The following is an 8,279-nucleotide window of genomic DNA, read 5'->3' as shown; positions in this document are numbered from 1 at the left end:
ACACACAAACACACACACACACACACGCACGCACACTTGTTAGCTGAAGTTACTCTCGCTCCTGAAGCGGTTCACTCTGTTCAGGTTGTTAATCAGATGTTTCTGTGGCTAATGCTGGTGCGGTGTGTGATCTGAGTGTGTGTGTGTCGTTAGCGAGTGTCAGGCAGACGGTGCGGTGAGTGTGTTTGTGTTGTGTCTGGTCGGCTCATCTGCTCAGTTTGGCTCTGAAATGTGTTGATGCTGCACAGACTGAAGCTGTTTAGTGATGCGATGGCATTCCCTGCAGACATCATGAGACAGACACACACACACACACACGTGTCAGCTGCTGAGCAGAGTGGGCCAGACACACACTCGTGCCGAGAGCCGTGTGTGTGTGAGATGTTCAGATCTGCAGACTGATTTTACAGCAGTGTGAGAGACTGCTGGTCCATCATCAGAACCACACACTTCACTGCACTGCTTCAGCTCTGTCAATATTTCATTCCTGCTTCATGCAGATCATTTGAACACTGAGCAGTTAAACTAAATTCATCAGAAAAATTATCACCTGCATCTTTTTCATGATTGCGTCTTCAATCAGACTGACCGCTTCTACAGAAATATAATTAAAATGAAGTAGGATTTCTAAATAATCACGCCTTTGAGATGATGATTATTGGACATTGATGAAACACACACACGCACACACTCACAAACACAGACACACACAAAGATAGGCAGACGTGTCAGTGATCATATTACAGATGACTGTATTGATCAGCTATGAGAACAGCTCAACCTGATACAGAAAGAGAGCGACACACACACATACACACACAGGAACACAAATGAAGAGATGAAGCAGAAGGAATGTGAGCATAACATGAGCATTTCATGAGCTTCACAAACACTTCATGACTTCAGTGAGACATTTAGACTGAATCACAGACTCAAGACCTGATGATCAGAAACCTCACAAACACATCAAACACCCGCTTCAACACACACACACACACACACACACACACACACACAAACACACACACCACCCCATGACACAAACATACATACACAACACATCAATTCATCACACAACATCAACTGGGACATGCGTGTGTGTGTGTGTGTGTGTGTGTGTGCGTGTGTGTGTGTGCGCGTGTGTGTGTGTGTGTGTGTGTCTATCTAGATATCAAACACATTAGAATCTTCACGTTCTTGAGAAATGAAGCATCGTGTATCTCAGCTGCATCTCTTTAATTAGTCAGTGTGAAATGTGCTTGTCGCAGTGGTTAATGCTGGATTAATAATAAACGATTATAATCCACGTGAGGCATGTTACGGTGATTTTACTGCAGTTATGGGTTCACATCAGGCCTCAAGACCGCCTGATCTATTAAAATCACACATCCTCGCATTACAGATGATGAAAGAAAGCAGTTAGACATTCATTACAATCAGCACTGAATAGAGTTCATTAGTGTAACTCAGTCATTAATGGTTGCCAAGAAACAGCTAATGTTATTTTAAGTTTAATTTATAGGAATAAACTTTACATAAAACATTTGCTTTCTTTCTAATAACCATTCTGTTTGACTATTTTTTGTGTCAATCATTCAGAGAAACTATATATTTCATAAAGAAAAAGTGTTTTGTCAAGAATAGAATATATAAGATAAGAATATAATTTTGTTCAAGTATTTATTCATCACACAGTAGCAGTATTTGCTGCACTGCCTAAAGTTTATCATGTTGTAATTTGACTTCCACTGAAACATAGTTTTTATTTTATTTTTAACTACAATGCATTAAAAACGACTTCAGTAAATGAGAATTTAATGAGAATCATCACTGTGAATTATGACAAATTACAAGAAAAAGCATCCTCATGCATCACAGAAATGAGATGTGGGTTTAGTGTGTTTAACTGGCAAGAAAATAATGCTAAAAATCATATATACGCACATGCAGAACATGCGAGTAAACGTGTAAAGTCCGCACACGTTCAGCTGTTCTCTGTATTTTCAGAATAAGCAGTGCTGTTTGGATCAGAGATGTGCTGATGAAGAAGGTTTAGCTTTACTCTCTGCAGCAGGTGGACTGTCTTCAGTGTGAGTCTGGTGTTCAGTCGCGTGTGTACTCTGACTGTTTATTACACACGGCCTCGACCCGAGCTGTAATTACCGTCACAGCGTGCCGTCAGATGAGAGCGTGACATTGTGCAGGTCAGAGGTCTGGCAACTGTCTCTGAGCCGGACCGAGCGTGTTTGAGTGAGCGGAGGTGCTGATGTGTGAAAGGCTGTGATCTGAGCGTGAGAGCAGAGGAACACGGGAAGAGTCTGCGGCTCATTACAGAGTCCGTTCACGTTAAAGTGCGTCATGAAGTCTGTGTCGTTTACATGCAGCTGAAGCAGAAGAAACCACCTCTGCACATCTGGAAAAGTCTGACTCAGTAGCCAGAAATAATACTGTAATGCATGTGACCTGATGTAGCTCTGCCCCTTTCAGCGCTGTGCTCATTGTCTTCTGTCTTCCGTTTGTATTTCCACAGCGTGAACATTAGGTCATGCAAGTTTATAAACGAACCACTCTCTTAAAATCTTCCCCATCTACTGACATTTGTTATGACATCTGCTTTGAACATTACACTGCTCATGACAACTTCTGTTAATTCAACAGTAAGTAAATGCACTTCAGCAGCTGATTACTCCTCAGCAGTGATGCTATAGAGCTGCCGCACAAACCTAATTTTGTTGCTGCTAAGGTGTTCTGAGTATTGTAGGGTGTTCTGGGTGTTTTAGCGTGTTGTGGATGTTTGATGGTGTTCTGGGTGTTTTAGCGTGTTCAATAAGTGTTTTGGGGTGTTTTAGTGTGTTCAGTGAGTGTTTTGGGGTGTTCTGGGTGTTTTAGCGTGTTCAGTGAGTGTTTTGGGGTGTTCTGGGTGTTTTAGCGTGTTCAGTGAGTGTTTTGGGGTGTTCTGGGTGTTTTAGCGTGTTCAGTGAGTGTTTTGGGGTGTTCTGGGTGTTTTAGCGTGTTCAGTGAGTGTTTTGGGGTGTTCTGGGTGTTTTAGCGTGTTCAGTGAGTGTTTTGGGGTGTTCTGGGTGTTTTAGCGTGTTCAGTGAGTGTTTTGGGGTGTTCTGGGTGTTTTAGCGTGTTCAGTGAGTGTTTTGGGGTGTTCTGGGTGTTTTAGCGTGTTCAGTGAGTGTTTTGGGGTGTTCTGGGTGTTTTAGCGTGTTCAGTGAGTGTTTTGGGGTGTTCTGGGTGTTTTAGCGTGTTCAGTGAGTGTTTTGGGGTGTTCTGGGTGTTTTAGCGTGTTCAGTGAGTGTTTTGGGGTGTTCTGGGTGTTTTAGCGTGTTCAGTGAGTGTTTTGGGGTGTTCTGGGTGTTTTAGCGTGTTCAGTGAGTGTTTTGGGGTGTTCTGGGTGTTTTAGCGTGTTCAGTGAGTGTTTTGGGGTGTTCTGGGTGTTTTAGCGTGTTCAGTGAGTGTTTTGGGGTGTTCTGGGTGTTTTAGCGTGTTCAGTGAGTGTTTTGGGGTGTTCTGGGTGTTTTAGCGTGTTCAGTGAGTGTTTTGGGGTGTTCTGGGTGTTTTAGCGTGTTCAGTGAGTGTTTTGGGGTGTTCTGGGTGTTTTAGCGTGTTCAGTGAGTGTTTTGGGGTGTTCTGGGTGTTTTAGCGTGTTCAGTGAGTGTTTTGGGGTGTTCTGGGTGTTTTAGCGTGTTCAGTGAGTGTTTTGGGGTGTTCTGGGTGTTTTAGCGTGTTCAGTGAGTGTTTTGGGGTGTTCTGGGTGTTTTAGCGTGTTCAGTGAGTGTTTTGGGGTGTTCTGGGTGTTTTAGCGTGTTCAGTGAGTGTTTTGGGGTGTTCTGGGTGTTTTAGCGTGTTCAGTGAGTGTTTTGGGGTGTTCTGGGTGTTTTAGCGTGTTCAGTGAGTGTTTTGGGGTGTTCTGGGTGTTTTAGCGTGTTCAGTGAGTGTTTTGGGGTGTTCTGGGTGTTTTAGCGTGTTCAGTGAGTGTTTTGGGGTGTTCTGGGTGTTTTAGCGTGTTCAGTGAGTGTTTTGGGGTGTTCTGGGTGTTTTAGCGTGTTCAGTGAGTGTTTTGGGGTGTTCTGGGTGTTTTAGCGTGTTCAGTGAGTGTTTTGGGGTGTTCTGGGTGTTTTAGCGTGTTCAGTGAGTGTTTTGGGGTGTTCTGGGTGTTTTAGCGTGTTCAGTGAGTGTTTTGGGGTGTTCTGGGTGTTTTAGCGTGTTCAGTGAGTGTTTTGGGGTGTTCTGGGTGTTTTAGCGTGTTCAGTGAGTGTTTTGGGGTGTTCTGGGTGTTTTAGCGTGTTCAGTGAGTGTTTTGGGGTGTTCTGGGTGTTTTAGCGTGTTCAGTGAGTGTTTTGGGGTGTTCTGGGTGTTTTAGCGTGTTCAGTGAGTGTTTTGGGGTGTTCTGGGTGTTTTAGCGTGTTCAGTGAGTGTTTTGGGGTGTTCTGGGTGTTTTAACGGAAAAATCAATTAAAGACGTAATCAAACAGACGATGAACACTATTAACAGCAGTGTTATGCAGTGTTGATGGTGTTCTGGGTGTTTTAGCGTGTTCAGTGAGTGTTTTTGGGTGTTCTGGGTGTTTTAACGTGTGCAATAATTGTTTTTTGGGTGTTTTAGTGTGTTCAGTGAGTGTTTTGGGGTGTTCTGGGTGTTTTAGCGTGTTCAGTGAGTGTTTTGGGGTGTTCTGGGTGTTTTAGCGTGTTCAGTGAGTGTTTTGGGGTGTTCTGGGTGTTTTAGCGTGTTCAGTGAGTGCTTTTGGGGTGTTCTGGGTGTTTTAGTGTGTTCAAGGAGTGTTTTGGGGTGTTCTGGGTGTTTTAGCGTGTTCAGTGAGTGCTTTTGGGTATTGTGGGTGTTTTAGCGTGTTGTGGATGTTTGATGGTGTTCTGGGGGTTTTAGCGTGTTCAGTGAATGTTTTTGGGTGTTGTGGGTGTTTTAGCATGTTCAATAAGTGTTTTTGTGTGTTTTAGCGTGTTCTGTTAGTGTTTTAGCGTGTTGTGGATGTTTGATGGTGTTCTAGGTGTTTTAGCGTGTTCAGTGAATGTTTTTGGGTGTTGTGGGTGTTTTAGCGTGTTCAATAAGTGTTTTTGGGTGTTATGGGTGTTTTAGCATGTTCAATAAGTGTTTTTGTGTATTTTAGCGTGCTTTGTTAGTGTTTTAGCGTGTTGTGGATGTTTGATGGTGTTCTAGGTGTTTTAGCGTGTTCAGTGAATGTTTTTGGGTGTTGTGGGTGTTTTAGCGTGTTCAATAATTGTTTTTGGGTGTTGTGGGTGTTTTAGCATGTTCAATAAGTGTTTTTGTGTGTTTTAGCGTGTTCTGTTAGTGTTTTAGCGTGTTGTGGATGTTTGATGGTGTTCTAGGTGTTTTAGCGTGTTCAGTGAATGTTTTTGGGTGTTATGGGTGTTTTAGCGTGTTGTTCAATTCAATTCAATTCAAGTTTATTTGTACAGCGCTTTTCACGATACAAATTATTGCAAAGCAACTTTACAGCAAATTAAGTTTCTACAATATTTAGTGGTAGCTTATCAGTGGTGACTGTCAGTCAATGTACATATGGCAGAAATGTACGGAAAAATCAATTAAAGACGTAATCAAACAGATGATAAACACTATTAACAGCAATTATTATATCATGCAATCAAACTTATAGCAAAATGTGGTAGTTCAATATGTTGTTTCAGGGTTGGCATCATCTGAGCTCCTCTGAGGGGTTGGCATCATCTCTTCTCAGGTGTTCTGGATCCAGACTGAAGCTTGTGTAAATCCTAGTTACCACGGGATGTCAATCCCAGCAGAAACAGAGAAACAAATAGAGACATAATTAGCGTAGCTGCTGTTCCAACCAAGCAAAATGTATTTGTTTAACCCAAACTAAAGAATAATAATAATGTGCAACAGTGAGTGAGACAAAAATAATATACTCTGGTATCAAAACTCCATCTTTATCTAAATATAAAATGATAAGATATCATTTTATAAAACTATAAAATTTAAAATAAAAAGCAGCATTTTGAAGACTATTTATGTTCTATTTAATGTGGTAATAGCAAATCATTTTTATGGTATTTTGTGAATAAACAATGGCAAAACAAAAAACATCTGCCGTTATATTAAATAATGGAATGCTAATTTGAAAACAATGAATTGAATAAATTATATATCTTCCATTCTGTGCCATAGCCAATCAAGGATTACTTGAAAGGATTGTTCACCAAAAAATTACTGTCATCTACTCACCACATACTTTTTTCATACACTATCATATACCTTCAGAAGACGTGAAATATACTCTTTTTGGAGCTTGACAAGACCATGGTAAACATAAACTGTCATTGTATGGAAAAGCAGTCTGGACGTTCTGCTAAACATTCTTTTGTGTTTACCTGAAGGAAAAAAAATCATACTTGGTTTGACTGACAGTTACATTTTGTAAAAAGTGGGAATACTATCAGGATTAATTCAATTCAATTCAAGTTTATTTGTACAGCGCTTTTCACGATACAAATTATTGCAAAGCAACTTTACAGCAAATTAAGTTTCTACAATATTTAGTGGTAGCTTATCAGTGGTGACTGTCAGTCAATGTACATATGGCAGAAATGTACGGAAAAATCAATTAAAGACGTAATCAAACAGATGATGAACACTATTAACAGCAGTGTTATGCAGTGTTGATGGTGTTCTGGGTGTTTTAGCGTGTTCAGTGAGTGTTTTTGGGTGTTCTGGGTGTTTTAACGTGTGCAATAATTGTTTTTTGGGTGTTTTAGTGTGTTCAGTGAGTGTTTTGGGGTGTTTTGGGTGTTTTAGTGTGACTGGTAGTGTGTATGTATGTGTAACTATCACTGCTCTCTGATGTGTGTTGTATTGACTAACTCTAGTTAACTACTGACGCTGGTGTGGTTCAGTTCCGTCCGATCATTATTTGGTGTTTCTGGGGTTCTTAATTACTGTGACCTAATCAAGGACAATATCATGTAATTATCCTGATGGCAGAGCGGCACAAGATCGAAGAAGCAATTTAGAAATTATTAAAAAACTGAAATGTGGCAATTCTGTATGTACAGTGCTGCTTGAAAGTTTGTGAAATTTAGAATTGTCTATATTTCTGCATAAATATAACCCCAAAAAATCATCAGATTTTCATGCAAGTCTTGAAAGTTGACAGAGAACCCAATCAAACAAATGAGATGAAAATATATACTTTGTCATTTATTTATTCAGGAAAATTTTCCAATATTACATATCTGTGAGGGGCAAAAGTATGTGAATCTCTAGGATTAGCAGTTAATTTGAAGGTGAAATTAGAGTCCATCTGTTCAGAGGTGTTTTTAATCAGTGAGATGACTATCAGGTGTCAGTGTGCCCTGCTTTATTTAAAGAACAGGGATCTATCAAAGTTTGGTCATGTTTGTGGAAGTGTATCATTGCACAAACAAATGAGATCTCTGAGGACCTCAGAAAAAGAGTTGCTGTTGCTCAGGCTAGAAAAGGTTTCAAAGCCATCTGTAAAGAGTTTGGACTCCACCAATCCACAGTCAGACAGATTGTGTACAAATGGAGGAGATTCAAGACCACTGTTACCCTCCCCAAGAGTGCAAGACGTGTAATAGTCTGCAAGGTTGCAAAGGAACACAGGGTAACTTCTAAGCAACTGAAGGCCTTTCTCACATTGGCTAATTGCGAGAAGAAAGCCACTGCTCTCCAAAAAGAACATTGCTGCCCCTCTGCAGTTTGCTAAAGATCATGTGGACAAGCCAGAGGAATACTGCAGAAATGTTTTGTGGATGGATGAGACCAAAATAGAACTTTTTGGTTTAAATGAGCAGCGTTATGTTTGGAGAAAGAAAACACTGCATTCCAGCATAAGAACCTTATCCCATCTGCGGTGGTGCTAGTATCATGGTTTGGGCCTGTTTTGCTGCATCTGGACCAGGACGGCTTGCCATCATTGATGGAACAATGAATTCTGAATTATACCAGCACATTCTGAAGGAAAATGTCAGGACATCTGTCCGAGAACTGAATCTCAAGAGAAAGTGGATCATGCAGCAAGACAACGACCCCAAGCACACAAGTCGTTCTACCAAAGAATGGTTAAAGAAGAACAAAGTTAATGTTTTGGAATTACTGAGTCAAATTCCAGGACCTTAATGTTGAAATGTTGTGGAAGGAGCTGAAGCAGCAGTTCATAGGAGGAAACCCACCAACATCACAGAGCTGAAGTGGTTCTGTACTGAGGAATGGGCTAAAATTCCTACAAGCCGTTGTGCAGGACTGATCAGCAGTT

General features: G+C 40.9%; 1 protein-coding gene across 1 annotated transcript in view; it reads left to right on the top strand.

Annotated features, from left to right (window-relative positions):
• LOC107714885 (neurexin-2-like) overlaps nucleotides 1-8,279 on the top strand; it is a 368,434-nt gene that overhangs the window by 269,815 nt on the left and 90,340 nt on the right. The window lies entirely within an intron of this gene.

Source organism: Sinocyclocheilus rhinocerous, unplaced genomic scaffold, assembly GCF_001515625.1.
Source record: "Sinocyclocheilus rhinocerous isolate Xijiao unplaced genomic scaffold, SAMN03320098_v1.1 scaffold1892, whole genome shotgun sequence".
In the NCBI taxonomy this organism is placed as follows: domain Eukaryota; kingdom Metazoa; phylum Chordata; class Actinopteri; order Cypriniformes; family Cyprinidae; genus Sinocyclocheilus; species Sinocyclocheilus rhinocerous.
This window is presented reverse-complemented; position numbering and strand designations above follow the sequence as displayed.